General features: G+C 39.5%; 1 protein-coding gene and 1 long non-coding RNA gene across 16 annotated transcripts in view; one reads left to right on the forward strand and one right to left on the reverse strand.

The window, feature by feature from the left end:
• Positions 1–20,679, reverse strand: part of LOC144231822 (uncharacterized) — a 117,943-nt gene extending 97,264 nt beyond the window's left edge. For 8 of the 12 annotated variants that reach the window (XR_013335198.1, XR_013335202.1, XR_013335203.1 and 5 more), the window contains exons 1-2: positions 20,527–20,679; positions 11,319–11,428 (exon numbers count right to left, since the gene is read on the reverse strand). This is a non-coding gene — a long non-coding RNA (uncharacterized LOC144231822). Of the gene's footprint in view, positions 1–11,318; positions 11,429–12,929; positions 13,014–20,463 lie in introns of all 12 variants that reach the window. The other 4 variants (XR_013335193.1, XR_013335195.1, XR_013335194.1 and 1 more) reach the window with 4 other exon arrangements.
• A 1-nt stretch (position 20,680) lies between these two features.
• WDR72 (WD repeat domain 72) overlaps positions 20,681–21,667 on the forward strand; it is a 221,939-nt gene continuing 220,952 nt past the window's right edge. For all 4 annotated transcript variants that reach the window (XM_077764377.1, XM_077764378.1, XM_077764380.1 and 1 more), the window contains exon 1: positions 20,681–20,722. The gene's annotated coding sequence lies outside the window, so the exon portion shown is untranslated. The remainder of the gene's footprint in view (positions 20,723–21,667) is intronic.

The following is a 21,667-nucleotide window of genomic DNA, read 5'->3' on the forward strand; positions in this document are numbered from 1 at the left end:
ACAACTCTACTTAACGTCTTTAGCAGTGCTTTTCAAACTTTATTCTGCATTGGAATCCCCTTTGGTCTTCTTAAGATGCAATTCTGACTTAGTAGGTCTGAGGTAGGGGCCAAGATTCTGCATTTCTAACAAGCTCTAGGTGTGCAGATACCACTGGTCCTAGACCATGCTTAGAGAAGCAAAGCTCTCCTGTGCTGGGGTCACATGCTCCTATCTAGATAAATTCCAAGCACACACCATCATTCTTAGTGTCACTTTCTACTCTTAACACTTGGTGATCTTCCCTCTTACTATGTCTAAAACAAAAGACTGACAACATCAGGTGTGAGCTTGGACAACTGACACACCGCTGCCTTTTTGACAGTGAGAAATCTACTGTATCATGTGGTAGTTTTAAAACATGCTACAAATTATTTGGCATTTCCTCTCTTTAAAAAGGGAAGTATAATTACCCTCTACTTGAACATAGATCAGCTTTTTTTTTAAAATTTTTTTTAATGTTTTATTTATTTTTGAGAGAGAGAGAGACAGCGTGAACAGGGGAGGGTCAGAGAGAGAGGGACACACAGAATCCGAAGCAGGCTCCAGGCTCTGAGCTAGGTGTCAGCATAGAGCCTGATGTGGGCTCAAACCCATAAACCGTGAGATCATGACCTGAGCTGAAGTCAGATGCGCAACCGACTGAGCCACGCCACCCAGGCGCCCCCATAGATCAGCTTTAGATACTTGCCTCTAAAGAACTGCAGAGGAAGTGATGCTGAGTGACTTCCAAGGCCAATTCATAAAGGGAAGAGAGATTCTGCTGGCTTCTTTTTGGACCATGTGCCTTTGGAACTACCCTGAAGCTGCCACACTAGAGAGATCACACAGAAATGGAGAGACCTGAAGAACTTTAGCTATTCTAGCCCAGTTGTTGAGTCTTCCCAGCCCAGGCACCAGATATGTGAATGAGCAAGTCTTCAGATAATTCAAACCTCAGCCACCTACTACAAATGCATGAGAGACCAAGAGCCAGAAATTCCCTGAACTACAAGCAACACATGGAGCCATGAGAGATAATCATAAATGACTGTTAATATTATAACTCACCGGTGTGAGGTGGCTTGTGATGCAGCAAGAGATGAGTGGAAAAATATCACCTTTCCCCTTTTCCTTGACTGCCAAAAACTTCACAGCCAAATCTGACACTCAGCCATTCAAACTATACTAGACCTCATGATATCATATTTGCTTCTTCCTCCTTTCTAAGTCCTCAGGGTTCCCCCCCCCCTCTATTTTTAACTTTATAATTCCTGTGTCCTTTTTTATAAGCTGCCTCAAAATCAAATTCTTTTAGAAAACAGAGGAGGTATAATGATTTTCTGTTTCTCACCCATTTGCCTCTGTGTTCTCGTGTCTCAATTTATTTTCTTTCATTCCCTCATGTTGTCTCAGAAAAAAACAAATGTCCTATTTCTTTTCCCTTCTCCAATATCTTTAATCTCTTGCCACCTGTCTTCTTGCCATCTGATTTTAAATGAGTACAAAGCTCTTCTATCTTGAGAAAACCTTTACTCTTTCACTCCTACTATGTTTATTACTTTTTTCATAGTCAATCTTCTGAAGAATGTTTTACTTCTACTTTATTGAGGCTCAGATTGAGGTTTTGCTTGCATAACAGCATGCAAAATTCAACAACTCCTACAAAGTAAACATGTGAGTAAGGGTGGTGCTTTAATTTAATGTGAAAAGAAGTCAATAAAGTGCTACTATTGTTACACATTAAAAAAAAACCTAACATTCCTTGGTCAGCATTCAAAACACTTCTTTAATTATTGCACATATATCCAGTGGACACTTTTTACCTACCTACCCTTTGACAATTTGTGAAAGTACATTTTTTAAAAAACATTGTTACCCACACACACACACACAAACCTTGTTACCCACATCTCCAACATTCATTCAGAAAGAAATAATGCTATATATCTTCCACTGTTTGGTCTAGTAGTTTATCTGCAAAACAAAAGCCTGCTATTGATAGGGAAAGTACCACTTTTCATTAATCTTTAATTGCGTTGTGTGTATCATAATGCCTTAAGTCCTCTTTCTTTGACACTGTCCTTGTGCACTCTGAACTAACATCTCCTCATTCTTTACTATGACAACATGTCTCCCCAGCAATGATGAGCACTAATTAGGAGTATCAGTTGGAAACAGGGGCTTGTCACTGACAGTAAAAGGTTAGGATCTGAGTCTAACTCACTCTAGGACCAGAAGCACATATACAACATAGATGGCAGTGGTGGGGATGAATTTCAACAAGAATGTCAAAACAATATACTGCATCTAACGGGTGTGTCTTATGCAGCTCTGATTTTTAGAAGCTAATTGTTTATTCAAAATTCTATTTCTGCAATTACTAATTCTCTTCTTAAAACCATTCATTGGTTACTTATTTCCCTCAAGATAGAATCCGAACTCCATGGCCTGCCTTATCTGTGTCATCCAGTCTCATCTTTGCCTCTTTATCCCTTCCATTCCATTTCTCAACTGACAGACAAGCTTATCTATGTTTCTGCCAAAGTAAGCTATTTGCTCTTCTACAGTTGCGACACATTTTCTTGTGTAACTCAACATTTTGAGATGCTGTTCTTTGTCTAGATTTCCATCTCCTATTCTTCTTACCCCAACCTCCTTCCTACTACCACTTGTCTGATTATCACCTGCTACCCCTCAATTCTCAACTGGGACGTCAACCTTCCAGAAGGCCTATCTGACTGCCAACATTGGGATTTAAGTGCCGTTTCTCAACATTCATGTAGCGCCCCATAATATCACTATAACCAATATATTGGACTTACTTTCTCACATGTCTGAAGGAGGGATCATGCTTTTCTTTTCTTTTGATAGTATATCTCCTATCCATGAACACAATACAACACCTGGAACATGATACCCTTGCAGTTAATGCCATATTCTGAATGAGACTTGCACGTTCATTCCTTACCATGCCTAAAAACAGCACATTATATGCATTTGAAAATAATGATTTCCTAAAGCAGTTAAAAGTTATTTGGATTGAGTTAGGGAAATAAAGCAAATGATCAAATTTAACAGAAGCATTTTTGAAGAGATCGATAACAAAACTTACCTTCCCCCTCCAAAAATAAAATTTAAAAGTTACTACTGCAAAATGAGACTGCGTTTCTTATGTAGATTTTGAAATGTCACTGAGAATCACCCCAAAAGATTTAGAGTATGGGAATAATCTGAAGAGAATGAGATTATTATACCTTAAAGAATCTTTTGAATGGGACAATTCTCTTTGGCTCCTTAAAGAACATTTTATGTACAAAAGTCAGTCTGCTGAGAAAAATCCTGGAATGGAGTCCCAGGCTCTGTCTCTGGCACTAGCTGGGCATATGACCTTGGGGGAAACTATTCTACCAAGTGTTTCCTTCCCCTTGGAAAATAAATGAACTGTACTGCTTATACTAAGCAGTGGTGGGCACTGTGCTGTGGGTATTTTGGGCCCCTCGCACTAAATGCCAGAAGCAACCCTAGGAATTAGGGGTCTCAACCAAAATGGCCCTAAGGAGCAGTACTGCCTCCAGCAGGAAGCTAATGTTTTCTTATGATCTTTCCAGGTCCTATGCTGTGCTGTCATCCTACAAAAGAAGCAACAGCTTCTTAACTTCACTAGTTTTTTAAAATCATTACTTTTGTTTCTAAGAGACATCTTAGGAGCTTCAGTCAACTGTATTCCTTTTCTTTGATTTTTTTTAACATTACAAATTTTTTTTTAAGTTTATTTATTTAGTTATTTTGAGAAAGAGAGACTATGCATGTGAGCACGCATGTGGGGTAGCGGCAGAAAGAAAGATAGTGAGAATCTCTGCACTGCCAGTGCAGGACCTGATGTGGGGCTCGAACCTATGAACTGTGAGATCATGACATGAGCTGAAATCAAGACTTGGGTGCTGAANAAAAATGTCTTTTTGTTTCTAAGAGACATCTTAGGAGCTTCAGTCAACTGTATTCCTTTTCTTTGATTTTTTTTAACATTACAAATTTTTTTTTAAGTTTATTTATTTAGTTATTTTGAGAAAGAGAGACTATGCATGTGAGCACGCATGTGGGGTAGCGGCAGAAAGAAAGATAGTGAGAATCTCTGCACTGCCAGTGCAGGACCTGATGTGGGGCTCGAACCTATGAACTGTGAGATCATGACATGAGCTGAAATCAAGACTTGGGTGCTGAACCAGCTGAGCCACCCACGTATCCCAGGACTTCTTTTCTTTTTCTTTTTTTTTTTTTTAATTTATTTCTAGGAGAGAGAGAGAGACAGCATGAGCAGGGGAGGGTCAGAGAGAGAGGGAGTCACAGACTGAAACAGGCTCCAGGCTCTGAGCTGGCAGCCAGCACAGAGGCCGACACGGGGCCCGAATCCAGGAACCGCGAGATCATGACCTAAGCGAAAGTCGGACGCTTAACCGACTAAGCCACCCAGGCGCCTCAGGACTCCTTTTCTGAACGTGAATCTTTCTCATTATTTGGCGCGCTTAGGATATCTGAAATTTCATCAATACATTCTTAATCTGGGTTTTAAAAAAATGACAGTATAGGACTCTTGCACATACACTAGATCCATGAGAGACCCAAATTAATGTGAGGCTTAGCTGTTATACGGAAATGAGTAGAGAAGAAAGGAGTAATCGGTAATGAAATATAGTTTAAATTGGGAAGATCTTGATAAGGTTTTGGAAATTAAAATATTACCCTCTAAGGAAGAGAGAGAAAAAGGTAGTAAGCAGAGTGATCAATTAGTGTACCAGTTAAAAATACTTTAATCCACTGCTAAGGGATACAGAAAACTTCAATACCTTTGGCCTTTCCCGTGACACATAATGGAAAATTAATAACAAACATAAAAATAAAGAGAGAGAACAAGTATTAGGGGAGAAAGAAAAAAGAAGCACTAGAATCAAGAAGTTGACTGGGGAAGGGCACCTGGGTGGCTCAGTTGGTTAAGCATCTGACTTCAGCTCAGGTCACGATCTCCTGGTTTGTGAGTTTGAGCCCCACATCATGCTGTGCACTGACGGCTCAGAGCCTGGAGCCTGTTTTGGATTGTGTGTCTCCCTCCCACTCTCTCTGTGCCCCTCCCTGGCTCTCATTGTCTCTCTCTCTCAAAAATAAATAAACATTAAAAAAAAAACTTAAAAATAAATAGAAGTTGACTGGGGAGAAATTCTTCTTAGGTGTTCACACTGTCAGTTTGAAAAAAAAAAGTATCAACATCTACAACATAGCACTGAGGTCTTATAGATTGTTCATTGCTTTTCTTTTTCCTCCAGCACCTAAAATATAATAGATGTTCACTACATATTTTTGTTGAGTGAATAATAAAAGCCTAAACATTTCTTGATTGTTGTATTTGAATGCCCAACAACATGGGATAACCCATCAACATTACTGACTCATCAGCACAGGTTAATGAGATAAATTGGGTCCAATGCCCTTTTCAATGAAATGGGATTTAGGAGGGGGAAAGTTAGGAGTAAGTATGCTCTCTGGGAGATAACAAGTCCAAGTGAGAGCCAGAACAAATAAACTGGCTGAAAGCTCCCAAAGGGTAAGTAAGTTTCCCCTAACTTTTCGCACTTGACAAGTTTGTCAGCAGCCAGACCTGTTAATAAACCATTTCTGGCAGTGTCACTTTGTGGTAACCAAGGAGATTTGAGCTGCTCATTAATGTTATCTCCAGAGTTCTAAAATGATGACAGTGATGCATTTTAACAGAAGTGAAAGCCTATAAATCAATGGACTAAGCATAAACTAAAGTTAGGCAGATGAGGGATTAAGTCCGCTGGGGGGAGTATACATCACCATGTTTCTTTCCCCCATTTTAAATCCATCCATCGCCCCACCCCCACCCCACACTTAAGGAGCAGAGGCATTGCATTAGAAGGAGCTAGTCAAATGGATTAGGTAAAACACTCCAGGATATAAATGTGCTGCCGAAGTGAGCACTAAAACACTCCAGGATACAGAACACTTAGTTTGTCTTTGTATTTAGTTTTTACCTTGATGAAAAATATATATTTAGTCATCTCAAATAAAAAAAAATAGGACTCCACTCACATTTTACTTCCCTTATGTGTATTCAAGTACCATCATGATTCATTATCACATTTTCAACACTTGGAGTTGTTCTTCCTTTGGGATACTAATTGGTGATGTAGTGTGCTATACTATAATCCAGGGAACATGTACTCCTTCCACCTTATCATCAACTGAAGCTACATAGAGTATGCTGCCATATTTAGTCCACCACAGATCATAATGATTTTAACATGACTTGAAAGTATTTTTCTAAGTTTGTCATTTGCCTTTAAATTTCCTTATAATGGGTCGGATGCATAGTTTATTTTAAGTTATATTCAGTAAAATTTATCAGTATTTTTGTAGATGATTTCAGCTTCTGGCCCATATACAGACTGCTTTTCTCAAATGAAAAACAGGGTTTATGTGGGGTGTGGAAATAAATGGGTGGATGGAATACAAATGAACTTTCACTTTCTTAATAGTAGTTTTGCTTTTTTTTTTTTTTAAATGTTTTATTTATTTCTAGGAGAGAGAGAGAGACAGCGTGAGCAGGGGAGGGTCAGAGAGAGAGGGAGTCACAGACTGAAACAGGCTCCAGGCTCTGAGCCAGCAGTCAGCACAGAGCCCGACGCGGGGCTCAAACCCTCGAACCGCGAGATCATGACCTAAGCGAAAGTCGGATGCTTAACCGACTAAGCCACCCAGGCACCCCTAGTTTTGCTTTTTTTAAAGGCAATAAATGTATATGATTTTTATGTTTCCATTCTAAAAACAGAACAGAAGAAAGGAAAAGGAGGAGATGAAAAGGTAGAAAAGGTAGAGGAGGAAGAAATATGACAAAGAAATGCCATACTAAAGTTTCAAAATATTTACTCAGAGGGGTGCCTGAATGGCTTAGTTGGTTGGGCATCTGACTCTAGCTCAGATCATAATCTTGTGGTCTGTTAGTTTGAGCCCCATGTAGGGCTCTGTGAGAACAGCTCAGAGCCTGGAGCCTACTTTGGATTCTGTGTCTCCCTCTCTCCTTAACCCTCCCCAACTCATTCTCTGTCTCTCTCTCCCTCTCTCTCTCAAAAATAAACATTAAGCATTTTTAAAAAATATTTACTTAGAAAATTTTGCAGTTTCATTTTTTAAATTCTAAATTTTTAATTCATTTAGAATTTATTTTTAAGATTTGAATTAAGACCTAACTTTAATATTTTTTATACACGGTTAACAGGTAAGATAAGCTTAGGCATTTATTTTATTATGCAACAAATTTTATTAAGCACCTACTATGTACTAAGCCCTCTGGTGGTAACTGAATGTGTAGTAGTGGAAGAATCTGATTGAGTCACTATCATCACACATCTTATAATAACCCACTAGGGTGAAATAAGTAAATAAGAAATGGATGTATATTCACAATTTTGACATGTTTCATTAAAGGAAAAAGAATGAGGAGAAAAAAGTAAATAGTAGAGTGGAGGAGAGACCTAGAACAAAACAGGGCATCATGAGGTGGGAGTAGAGAAGACTAACGAACTAGAGAGAGTGAAACAAATCAACAGATGAGAGTGAGCAAATGGAAAGTGAGCTGGATTATTTCTGAGGATGGAAGGTTAAGAATTGAGGGAAGTATTTATTATCTATGGATTGAGCTGGATTAAAATAAAGGGATCAAAACATGAAAGATAATCCAAAAGAAACAACTTCTTAGGATGAAAGCTAGGATCCACTTCAAAATGACATTATGCAGAACTGCCAAATGCAATGCAAAGTCAAAAGCATATGATTTCAAAGTCATATCCTTTCTCTGTTATTTATACATCTTATTACATCATATCAATTAAAATATACATGTGATATATCATTTACAAATATCTTCTTCTGTTCAGTAAGTTGGCTTTTTGTTTTGTTGATGGTTTCTTTCACTGGGTAAAAGCTTTTTATTCTGATGTAGTCCCAACAGCTTATTTTTGCTTTCGTTTCCCTTACATTATGAAATATCTAGAAAAATGTTGCTACAGCCAATTTCAAAGAAATTACTGCCTTGTTCTCCTCAGGAATTTTATGGTTTCAGGTCTCACATTTATGTCTTTAATCTATTTTGGGTTTATTTTTGTGTGTGGTGTTAGAAAAGGATGAGATCTTATTATTTGTGACAACATGGATGGACCTATGGATGGGTATTATGCTAAGAGACATATATCAGACTGAGACAGACAAATACCATATGATTTCACTCATATATGGAATCTAAAAAGCAAAATGGCATTGAGGAGGGCACTTGTTGGGATGAGCACTGGGTGTTGTGTGTAAGTGATAAACCACGGGAATCTACCCTGAAAACCAAGATCACACTGTAAACACTGTACGTTAGGCAATTTGACAATACATTATATTTAAAAAATCAAAATCAAAACAAATGAATAAAAAACAAAAAGCAGAATCAGTTCTGATGGTTGCCAGAAGGAAGGGGTAGGGTGATGGGCAAAATGGGTGAAGGAGAGTTGAGAGATGCAAGCTGTGGAAAGAAAAAGTCCTGGAAATAAAAGGCACAGCATAGGGAATATGTCACATATAATACAATGACACTGTAATAGTGTTGTATGGTGACAGATGGTAGCTACACTTGTGATGAGCACAGCATAACACACAGTAGTGGAATCACTATGTCATACACCTGAAACTAATGTAACATCATGTGCCGACTATCCTCACATAAAATAATTAAGAATGAACAAAAAATAAAACTGTTGCATAACAAAATGGAACATTAAAAAAATATATATGGAAGTTTGTTGAAGAAACACTATCCAAACATAAGGTTTTGCTGCTGTTATAACTGGAGTTCAGTTCTAGTTTATGAATTGATGGTCTCAGAATAACATATATAGTACTAGGATACTAACTATAGATTACTCTGTTCCTTGACCCTTCCTGGGATGTTAAGGTAATTAAGTTCTGAGACATAACCTTCCCTTCATGTCAGAGTGTGCTAAAATGTATGGGACACTTTTCCTTCTGGAAACTTCCATTTGCTGATGATTAAGTACACAATGTTACAATCATTTATATAGACAGCTGAGCAGAATACAAAAGGAGACAGCAAAACCCAAACTGCATATGGGTCATTCGTTCTATAACACTGTCTGAGGTAATTTTTCTGCTTTTGCATGAAGCATTTAGAACTTGGAAAATAACTAGGTTTGGTCACTGCTATAGTAAGAACTTCAAATTACTTCAATATCTACCTTTTTTAAGATCCAGAGTTCTATAATAAAAATATATTTACTTGTCTTTTCTCATTTTTCTTACATTGCAGGCACTTCTAAAACAGGAAGAAAAAATATATCTGACCTTGAAATCAAGTGTTAGAAAAATAACCTGTCTAAATAATACCTTTTCATCTAAAATATTATATTAAAGGTTGCACAATGGTACTACTATAATAAAAAATGTGCCATCATTTAAGCTTCTAGTTTCATAGGCTTGTAACTTCTTTAAAAGTCACTCAAGTATCTTCAACTTCATTTCCAGTTCAGAAAAGAGTGCATACGTACATACCCCCAAACATATACACTCCCCACACACAATTGGCTATCTGTTCAATTTTCTTTTTTTAATGTGTTTTTTTCTAAACATTTAGTGCCTAATTTTTATTATATTCAACTTTTCCATCCTTTTTTACTTTTATGAATCATGCGTTTTGTGTCTTATCTAGAAACTTTTGTCTAGTTCAATATCGCAGATTTCTCCCCTATATTTTCTTCAAGATTTATAGTTTGGTGTTTTAAGTTGACATCTATGAGTCTTTTTGAATTAATTTTTGTATAAAGTACAAGGTATGGGTTGAAGTTCACTCACTTACCTATTCATTTACCTTCACATTCACTCATTTAACATATGGATGACAATAGTTCTAAGATCATTTAATGCATAGACTATCCTTTCTCCATTTAATTGTCTTTGTACCTTTAAAAACAAATCAACTGACTGTGTATGTACAGGTCTATTTCCGTACCCTCTACTTCATTTCACTGATGTCTCTTTCTTTTCACCAATACCATTATAGTATAGTGTTACTGTAGTTTGACAATAAGTTTTGAAATCAGAGTCTGCGTCCTCCAAATTTGTTCTTTTTCAACATTGCTGAATCCTAGTTGCTTTGTCTTTTCATATAATTTTTAGAATCAGTTTTCCAATATGTATGGAAATACTTATGCAAATTTGATTGGGATTACCTCGATACTGTAATTTGGGAGAATGTGTACAATATTGAGTCTTTCCTTAGATGTATACATGGTCCTTAGATGTATACATGGCTATATCAGAGTTTGTATATTCACTAGTTGAAGGACATTTGAGTTATTTCCTATTATGAATAAAGCTGCAATAAACATGTGTATACAGGATTTTATTTTTACTTTCCTGGGCAGCCAGTAGGCTTATGGATCTAAGATGCATATCCATTATTTCTGTTAGATTTACTTCTGTTATTTCTTTGATCTATCATTCCCACTCTACCTTTCCACTGTTCTTTCTTCTCAGAATGATTGGTAATGTGTTGGAACTCCTAGATTAACTTCTAGTTTTGTTTTCTCTCCCATTGTTAATCTCTTCATATTTTTCATTTACTTTCAGAAAGATTGACTTTATTTTTCAACCTTTTTATTAACACGTATACATTTTAGGACTTCTGGGGAAGATGGCAGAGTGGGATAATCCTAAACTCATCTCATCCCTTGGATACAACTAAATAACACCCACATCAGTGTAAATAACCCAGAAAACAACTAAAGACTGGGAGAACAGACTCTCCACAACAAAATGTAGAGAAGAGGCCACATCAAAGAAGGTAGGAAGGGCAGAGACATTCATTCAGGAGCTAAATGGAGCTGTGCAACTATCCACAAGATGTAGGGTCATTATGGGCACAAAGAAGGGAGAGAGATACTCACAACAAACACCCCAGGCACAGAGAACCTGCACAGGGGAGACAAATCCTCATAACGTTTGGCTTTGAAACCAGACGGTCTATTTTGTGAGTTCTTACAATCAGTAAGGCTTAACAACTGGAACTTTAAAAATCAGTTGGCTTGGCTATCTAGAGGTTGGAGACCAGCAGGAAACTGAGTTCCTGCTCTTAAAGAGACAGCACAATAAACAGCCCCACCAAGATAGAGCATAGTATCAACTATCTGACAAATGCCAGGGGGTTACAAAAAGATTTATTTACTAACCTCAGAGCACGTGTTGGAGGGGGAGGCCTCTTTAGGATTCTACTCCAGGAACAAAGGAGCTGGCCAGTTCCATTTTCCAATCCCACTTCTCAGCCTAGACACACGGACACCTGCAGGAACAAGCGCAATACCAACACTATCCACCTAATTTGCTAACAGCATACCCCACCCACTCCAACATGGCAAACCGTGCTCAGGGGGATGTTCAACCCCTCCTATAGCAGACCATCGTGGACCTTGCAGGTATCCCACAACTGGCCTCTGCATTCTACTGGGGACTCAGCCCCTACATCCTTATAGCAAGAGTTTTCTAAAGAAGCTCCAGATCTCCTCCCACAACAGACCGGCACAAACTTTGCTAACACCACATGCTTCACCTCCACACTTTCCAGTGCACCTGCCTGCCCCAATACATCCTTGGCCAAAGCCTATCCATATTGCTGTCGCAAGTCTGGCAATGTGCAAGCAGCCCCAAAGAGGCCAGCACGACTCTGAAGACACTCCTGTCCTGAGGTGAGGGGAAGATAACCACACATACTAGTCCAACAGCGGCCCCAGTCTGGAGGAAGACATCTGGTCTGACTGTAGGCCCTGCCCACCAATGAAAGCTTCTCACAGGATAACACAGGAAAAGTGCTGTGTAGTCCAGTACTATTGGATCTTTGGTAAACTCCTGGTCTGACTCAACTCAAACCCAAAGTGGCTCCTAACTAGCTAACTAACAACAAAGGGACCAAACTCTGCCTACAATATATAGAGAAAGTTATTGCAGACGAATGGACTGAAGACAAAAGCAGATCGGACAAAAAAGCAGAGTGCACACATCACACACAGAGGGCACTCCTGAAGAACCAGGGACTGGGGAACAGGGCACTGCAGGGCAATACAGGACCTCTTCTTCATAAAGCCACTATTTGCAAGAGGAGGAGATGTAACTGACTTTCCTAACACACAGAAACAGACACAGAGAATTAGACAAAATAAGGAGACAGGAATATGTTCCAAGTCAAATAACAGGACAAAATCACAACAAGAGGGCTAAATGAAATGGAAAAGTGTAATATGTCTGACATGTAATTTAAAGTAATGGTCATAAAGATACCCACTGGACTGGAGAAGAGTGGAAGACTTCAGTGAGGCTTTCAAAAAGAGATAGAAAACAAAAAATAGCCAAGCAGACATAAATAACTCAAATTAAAAATACACTAGATGGAATAAGTAGTAGAAAAGAGGAAGCAGAAGAACAGATAGGAGACCTTGAGGACAAAGTAATGGAAAGCTATCAAACTGAACAGGAGAGAGAAACAAATAAAATAAAAATGAAATTAGATCTAGGGAACTCAGTGACAACATCAAGTATAATAACATTTGCATTATAGGGTTTCCAGAAGGAAAAGAGAGAGAAACGGGGTAAGAAAATTTATTTGGAGAAATAATAGCTGAAAACTTCGTGAATCTGGAGAGAAAAACAGAAATCTAGATCCAGAAGGCACAGACAGCTTCCAACAAAATAAACCCAAGGAGGTTCACACCAAGTCACCTAGTAATTAAAATGGCAAAAAGTAGTGATAAAAAGAATTTTAAAAGCAGCAAGAGAAAACAATTACATACCAGGGAAACCCCATAAGGTCTTCAGCTGATCTTTCAGCAGAAACTTTGCAGTCCAGAAAAGAATGGCTTGACATAATCAAAGTACTGGAAAAAAGAAAGAAAACAAAACAAACAAAACAAAAAAAACCTGCCAAACTACACACACTCACAAAACACCTGCAACCAAGAATACTCTATCTAGCAAGGCTATCATTCAGAAAAGAAGGACAAATAAAGAGTTTCAGAGAAGCAAAAGTTAAAGGAATTCATCACCAGTAGACCAGCCCTATGAGAAATGTTAAAAGGGACTCTGTGAGTAGAAAGGAGAAACCATAAGTAGGAATAGGAAAAGTAGGAAGTACAAACACTATAAAATTAAGTGTATATATAAAAATCAGTCTAGGGATTCACAAAATAAAAGAATGTAAAGTGTGACACCATATACCTAAACACTGTGGGGAGAGGAGAATGGAATGGGAGAAGATACTTGCAAATGACATATCTAATAAATGGTTAGTATCCAAAATATATAAAAAACTTATACAACTCAACACTAAAATAATAATAATAATCCAATTAAAATGGGCAGAAGACATGAACAGACATTTCTTCAAAGACAGTCAGATGGCCAACAGACACGTAAAAAGATGCTCAACATCACTTATCACCAGGGAACTGCAAATCAATGAGACATCACTTCATACTTGTCAAAATGGCTAAAATCAATAACACTCTGTGTTCCAAAAAGTGTTGGAAAGGATGTGGAGAAAAAAGAACCTTGTGCACTGTTGGTAAATGCAAAAATGGTACAGCCATTGTACAAAACAGTATGGAGGTAACTGAAAAAATTAAAAATAGAACTACTCTATGATCCAGTAATTCCACTACTGAGTATTTATTCAAAGATGACAAAAACACTAATTCAAAAATATATATGCACCTATATGTGTATTGTAGCTTTATTCATCAAATAATAGCCAAATTATAGAACCAGTCTAAATGTCCATTGATAGATGAATGGATAAAGATATTGTGCCATGTGTGTGTGTATGTGTGTGTGTGTGTGTGTGTGTGTGTATACATATTACATTACTCAACCATAAAATCTGGGGCACCTGGGTGACTCAGGTCATGATCTCACAGTTTGTCACTTTAAGCCCTGCATCAGACTCTGCACTGAGAGCATGGAGCCTGCTTGGGATTCTCTCTCTGCCCCTCCCCAGCTCCCTTGCTCTCTCTCTCTCTCTCTCCCAAAAATAAATAAACATTAAAAAAGAAACAAAAAGAAATAAAATCTTGCCATTTGTAAAAACATAAGTGGAATAAGCCAGTCGGAAAGACAAACACGACATGACTTCACTTATATGTGGAATTTACAAAACAAAACAAACAAAACAGATAAACCATGAAACAGACTCTTTAACTATAGACAACAAACTGATGGTTGCTAGAGGGGAGGTGAGTGGGGAGATGGGTAAGATAGGTGTACACTTCAGAGTACACTTAACAAGATGAGTAATGTATAGGACTGTTGAGTCACTATGTTGCACACCTGAAATTAATATATACAGTGTATGCTAACTATACAGGAATTAATATGCATACTTTTTAGCATAGTTTTAATTAAGAAATTTTTCATTCTATTTGTTTCTTTTTTAAATATAGAGTCTTAGTCTTCCTTAATGGATTAAGTTCTTCCTCTCTCTGAGAATATTTTACTTGATATTTTATTCTGTTCCCTGAATTGTCTCTATTTCTTCCTTTTCCCTTTTCCAATTGGTATGTTTTAATCTCTTTCATGTTGAAGGCTTTCTACAAAACTCTGATAATCCTGTATTTTTCATTAAAAAGTGAAAGACACTAAAATCTAAGTGTCTTCTTTGTGTAAGGGTTGGATTTGTCAGGAGTGACATTCACAGTCAGATGGGTGCTCACTGATTTACTTGAGAAACTTGCAAATGTCATTTCCTTGAGGTCTTTTCTAGAATCATTCAATTTTATTTTGAGAAGTTTCTGGTGTCCTGCATGAGGTTATATACTTCGCTATCATTATTCTTATAGCTGATGGCATTGAAGCACTGGGATCCTGTTGAATAAGCAGATTTAGTCCTCAGCCCCTCATTTTTCAGGACTCTCTCCATTAGTTAGGCAGAGTCTGGAGTCAATCCTGGGGTAGGATTGTTCAGACAGGTAAATAAGCTTGATAAGCATTTTATCATGGATAGAAACAGAACCCTGGGAGAGCATTAGGAGTGGATGAGAATAATTACCTCTTCCTGAGGGCTCAGGTGAGGACGCAAAGAATCATCACTAAAACTGAAGCTCAAAGTAAGAAGAGGCAAATTGATTAAAATGTGTGGGAGGTAGAGATGGACAGAAAAAAGCATTTGCAAGAAGAAGTATCTGAACAATATCAAGGAAGTTTGGAAGAACATGGTCCATTTTGTAGCAGTTAGGGGTTCACTGCTCTAATATCGGGTCAGGGCAGAGAGCCAGCTTTTCATCTGGTTTAAAGAAAAATATTTTTCTTTTTTTTTAGTATCTAATATTTAAGCCCTTTATATATTTTTTAAGTTTACTTATTTATTTTGAGAGAGAGAGAAAGAGAGCAAGTGGGGGAGGAGCAGAGAGAGAGGGACACAGAGAATCCCAAGCAGGCTTTGCACTGTCAGCACAGAGCCTGACTTGGGGCTCAGTCTCATGAACCAAACCAACTATGAGACCATGACCTCAGCCAAAATCAAGAGTCAGACACTTAACTGACTGAGCCACCCAGAGGCCTCTAAGCCCTTTATCTTTTAAATGCTAAATTTACATGTTTGTTTGCTTCACTTAATCTGTGCTGGTCAATTTATTTCAATTCTATCATTTGCTACTTGTATCTAATGACATATTTAACAGTTTTGGTCCTCAATGTTCTCATCTATGAAAGAGAGGTAGTATCTGCTACAATCAGTCAGGGTTTTTAGTTGTGTGCATGAGGAAGCAACAACTGGTAATCTAAGCAGAAAAGGATTCTGTAATAAAATACTAGATCTGTCTCAGAAAATGGAAAACTGAGTTCAGATATTATGCAGTTATGACAAAATCCAAAATGAGACTGCTGCACTTTACCATGAAGTCATCACTGCCACTGGCACCTGGCACTGACCTTTATCCCTCTGCTTTCCCCCACTGGATGCTGCTGTGGGAAGCAGGGCCCTGTTGCCTCTGGAAACCAGGTGTGGCTGCGGTGCTGACACCTTCCTCCATCAGGATGTATTTTGCCAGGTGTTATGTAACGAATCATCACAAAACTTGGTGGCTTAAAACTAACAAACATTTATTTTGGCTGAGGACCTGTGAGTCAGGATTCAAGAGTGGCTAAAACTGTATGGGTCTGGTGCAGGGTATCTCATGAGGGTGTTTAAGATGTCAGCTGGGACTGGAGGATCCATCTCTAAAATGGCATCCTCGGGGCGCCAGGGTGGTTCAGTCGGTTAAGCGGTTAAGCATCTGACTTCAGCTCAGGTCATGATCTAACGGTTCATGGGTTCGAGCCCTGCATTGGGCTCTGTGCTGACAGCTAGCTCAGAGCCTGGAGCCTGCTTTAGATTCTGTGTCTCCCTCTCTCTCTGACCTTCCCCTGCTCGTGCTGTCTCTCTCTCTCTCTCTCTCAGAAATAAATAAAACATTAAAAAATAAAATAAAATGGCATCCTCAAATGAGGTGGCTTTAGTTCTTCAATGGCTATTGGCAGAAGACCTCAGCGCTAACCACATGGACCTTTCCACAGAGTTGCTTAAATATCCTAACATGTTAGCTGAGAGAGTGATCCAAGGGACAGTGAGAATAAGGTGAAAATTACATCATTTTATGGTGTACATTTGATATTTATTGTCCGTCATTCCTACCACATTCTATTGTTAGATGCCCCAGTAAGTACAGCCCAGACTCCAGGGGAGGGTAACTAGGATCCACCAAATGGAGGAGAATCATACAAGTTTTAGACATGCATTAAAACCATCACAAAGTATTTTTTTTATTATTTCACAGAATTGGCCAAACCATTTTCCTCCCACATTCTTTCTATTCATATTTATATTATAATATGTCAGAAAATGTATTCTGATTTGAAGTTAAATTACCACACACCCTCCAGGGACATTTATTTTATCTGGTAAAAATCTTTCAGTGCTTAAAAAGCAAAGAACATTGCACTGGATAGCATCTTATCACCAAAGAAACATATTTCAACTGTAAATGAAATATTTGTCCTTTTGTTCAAACACCTGAACCCTACAGCATAAAGATTAACAGACATCAGTGCCTGGCTATCCTTACTGATGTGGTGGGAGGAAAGAGAATTTTGTAACTGAAGGTGCTTTTCTGAGAGCACAAAAATATTCTAGTGACACAAGTTTAAATGTTTTCGGTGGTCAAACAGGTAATAAAATGGTGAAGACTATAAGGAGTGGTAAAGACTGTGACATCCAAATTCAACTGAAAACAAACACACAAACAAAACAGCAGCAATACCAGGCTAGCCAAAGAAAATATCTCAAGTTCTCGGTTTGGCTTTCAGCTGCTAGCTTGCTCTTTCTGCTGACTCCAGAAGGTCTGACTTTCTTTGGAAATTCTGCTTCTAAATTCATTAGTTGTGGCACCAAAAAAGATCTTGGTCTATCTAATTCAACTTCTTCATTTTATAGACAGAAACCTGAAAAGGGGGACTTTAATTTTCAGGACCCCTTTCTCCATAAACACTATTAAAAATTATATTTTGCACGATCATATAAAAATTTTAACTAAGGTAAGGAGAGACTTCATCCAAAATGACTTTATAAGGGACAATTGCAACAGGGAGAAAGCTTTAATCCTTAGATTGGTAAGCCTTTCAAAGTTAGGTGAAAAAAGATTTTTGTTCTAGGGATGGATAAACAATTCTGGAGAGAACAGGAAGTGAAGAAGTGGGATGAGCCAGAGTGGCATGATCTTACAGTGGCGAAGAGAAAGTTTTATCCAGAGCTCAGCATATTTTCACCTGGTAAGGAGCGGTTTATGCTGGTTCAGGCTGAGAGCATGTCAAAGTTTAGGGACTGGGAGAAAAAGAGAAGCCTAACCACAGCTTGGTCATGTCGAAGTGGCAGGTACTTTGTCCAGATTGATTAGTGAGCACATATAGTTCAGGGAATCACTTACAAGGCAAAGAATGGGAATTTGGAGGCCTGTGTCCAGCCTTGTCATAGATAAACAAGGTAAGTCTTATCAGTAAGGCAATTTTTTTTAATTTAAAAAAAATGTTTTATTTATTTCTGAGAGAAAGACAGCACTAGCAGGGGAGGGTCAGAGAGAGAGGGAGACACAGAATCTGAAACAGGCTCCAGGCTCTGAGCTGGTTGTCAGCACAGAGCCCGACACAGGGCTTGAACCCACGAACCGTTAGATCATGACCTGAGCCGAAGTCAGACGCTTAACCGACTGAGCCACCCAGCCGCCCTCAGTAAGGCAAGTCTTAAAAGTCATTGGGGAAGGAAGATTCCTTCCTTCTCATCTCCTGGAAAACGAAGTGGAAAGAGTACTTTTACTGTTTTCTAGGATTACAGATTTGGGAAAGTCCAACACTGTCAATGACTGTATTGGCAGAAAAACCAATAAATTAATATTATTAAAACTTTCCTCAACTTATTTTTTTCCTTTCCCCCCCCATTTTCATAGGTCCTAAAAACACCAAGGGCCCTGATCTGAGACTTAGCCTTTATGGTCACTGAGCTAGTTATGGTAGAGCTGATCAGAGGAACCACACCTGCATTTTTATGAAGACTGAAGGAGAACGCTCTGCTCAAGAAATGAAAGGAAGACTTGTGGATGGTTGATAGGGATGGGGATATGAGCTCTGATGTAAATCCTGGAGACTTGTAAGGATAGGTGAGAAAAGTTCATTAAAGAAGTGGGGGATAGGGGTACCTTACCAGTGAACTGTTAGATACATATCATCAGGCCATAGTATTGATTTATTTATTTTAAACAATTTTTAAGTTAAAAAAATTAATTGGAGTATGACTGCTATACCAGTATCATATTAGTTTCAGGTGTATATCATAGTGATCTGATATTTTATACATTACAAAATGATCCCCACAAGTCTAATTCGCAACTGCACCATGCACAGTTATTACAATATTATTTACTATATTTGCTATGCTGCACATGACACCCCCAAGGCTTTTATAACTGGAAGTTTGTACCTCTTAATACCCTTCATCTATTTCACCCAACACCCAATCCCTCCCTACTCTGGTAACCAGTTTCCTGTATCTATAAATCTGCTTCTGTTTTGTTTGTTCGTTTGTTTTTTGGATTCCATATGCAAGTGAAATCATACAGTATTTGTCTTTCTCTGACTTACTAATTATGTATCTACTATACTGCTGTTACTGTCCCCATCTACTGTCTTCACCTTTACTGAGCTTACAGTCAAGCAGGGGAAGCCAATGCAACAAATAATTGCAGTATGTTGTGACCAGTTTTATGAAAGGAAGTGAGGTATCTTGGGAACAAACAGCAGGAACAGCTAACCTGCAAGCGGGAAGTGACAATTCTGATGAACTAAGTAAGAATGGGAACTAACCAGGCACAGAGGATGATGGTGGGAAGACTGTCCTAGTCAGAGGGGCTTCACACAGTAAGATCCATGATATGTGAAGCCTGACCTCAGGGGAGACTTAAAACTTGTGATCTGACTAGATCTAACCAAACAGCCTTCCTTCTTGGGAAGCCAGGTATCCGTGAAAAGCTAGTGTGGTTAAAATCTTTCCCCACCAGCTTCCAGGAGCCTTAGAATCCAGGACTAAGCAGGGAAGCCTGGGTGGCTCAGTCAGACAAGCTTGGGACTTCCTCTCAGGTCATGAGCTCAGGTCTTGAGCTTAGGTCATGATCTAGGGGTTAGTGGGGGTCAGGGGGTTCCAGCCCATCCTGGGCTTTGTGCTCACAGCTCAGAGTCTGGAGCCTGCTTGGGATTCTGTGTCTCCTCCCTCTCTCTCTGCCTCTCCCCTTGTACTCCGTCTCAGTGTCTATCAAAAATAAACAAATACTGGGGCGCCTGGGTGGCTGTCAGTTAAGCATCTGACTCAGCTCAGGTCATGATCTCCCAGTTCGTGATTTCATGTCCCTGGTCGGGCTCTGTGCTGACAGCTCAGAGCCCGGAGTCTGCTTCGGATTCTGTGTCTCCCCATCTCTCTCTGCCCGTCCCCTGCTCACACTCTGTCTCTCTCTCAAAACTAAGTAAAAATAAATAAATAAATAAATAAACAAATATTTTTTAAAAATCCAGGGCTAAGTTGCCCATTGGATTTTGTAAGTAAAATAAAACAGCTGAGAAACCTCAGAAGAACAAAACGACCATCCCATTTTTCTAAACTATCCAGTCTGTTGGTCCACTCAGTAGCGGGTTAGAATGCTGGTTCATGTTTGACTGCTGGTTTTCAATATAAAAATGAATTTCTCACCCATTCTCTAAACCTAGACTCACTCTCCTTGGCAGGGAGGATGCAGTAGGGACAGGACTTCCGCTCACCCCTTCTCGAAGTTTCAAAGTCTGACAAGGCAGGCGCCTTGGGGTCCACGCCACGTGACCCACCTGGATTTTTCTCACTTCGTCTGAACTCCCTCCAGCGCTGTGGAACAGGGCACCTCAGAGGCAGCCGGCGGGCCTATTCCGGCCGCGGCCGCCGCCTCCCCAGGATCGGGGAGGGGCGGCAGAACCGCAGGCTGGGTGCGCTGAGCCAGCTGGGCAGCTNTGCCGGAGTTTGGATACTAAGGGGCGGGGAAGAAAGGTGAGCGCGCGTAGCCATTGCTAGAACCTCTTATTTTGCTACAAGTTCTTGCACGTGGAAAATTCTCTGTTCCAATTCTGTCCAGATGTCGCATCAGTAGTGACCGAAGCCACGCATCTGTCAAATTGGTCCTTTCAGGTGTGTGTGTGAGAGAGAGGGAGGGAGGGAGAGAGAGCGAACGAGCGAGCGAGCGTGCGTGTGTGTGTGTGCGCGCGCGCGAGGGGTGTTGAGGTTGGTAAGGGCCTCTGTATCCCTACAAGCGGTCCCGGCAGGCCTCTCCTCCCGGAGACCTTTAGGGCCCCATCATTCATTACTGAGAGTTTCTTGGGACTGAGAAGTCGGGCTTCTATGGAATGGGAATCGGTTGAATCAACAACAACAAAAAAAATGAGTCCAGTGTCTGGGAAAAAATCCGATGGATGAGAGGCGCGCCGGAGTGACTCCTTGTAGACTCCGAGCATCTGGCGACAACTTCCTTGCCTTGCACCTATGGCTGAGCCAGTAATAAAAACTGCGGACCCAAGACTTTGACACTTGCAAAGCTGGACAAGGGACAGGAAAATAAAGCGGTGGGAGGGGGAAGATGTCTGCACTGACAAAAATCTGGAAACATTGAAGGAGTAGGAATACTCCCTTTGGGGCCGGGTGCTTCCTCATTCCGCTTTCCTCATACATTATAGCATTTTTGTGTGCATTTCTAAACAGTTGACTAAATACAAACAGAACACTGTCTATAGCAAGATGAACTTTTTCTTCCTTCCTCTCCAGGTTTTATTCTAAATGAGTTCAAGGTCACTTATTGGAGGCTAGGTCAACAGTTAGGAATACTTTTACCCGAGGAAAGAGTTAGAAACTTTTGTTCCTTTCATCCTCTGTCCCTCCCCATCCCCACCTCCCTTTCCCAGCCTCCTTACCCATCAACTCTGCCCCCCCCTCAAGATTAAA

This window comes from Crocuta crocuta, unplaced genomic scaffold, assembly GCF_008692635.1.
Source record: "Crocuta crocuta isolate KB4526 unplaced genomic scaffold, BGI_CrCroc_1.0 scaffold102, whole genome shotgun sequence".
Classification (NCBI taxonomy): domain Eukaryota; kingdom Metazoa; phylum Chordata; class Mammalia; order Carnivora; family Hyaenidae; genus Crocuta; species Crocuta crocuta.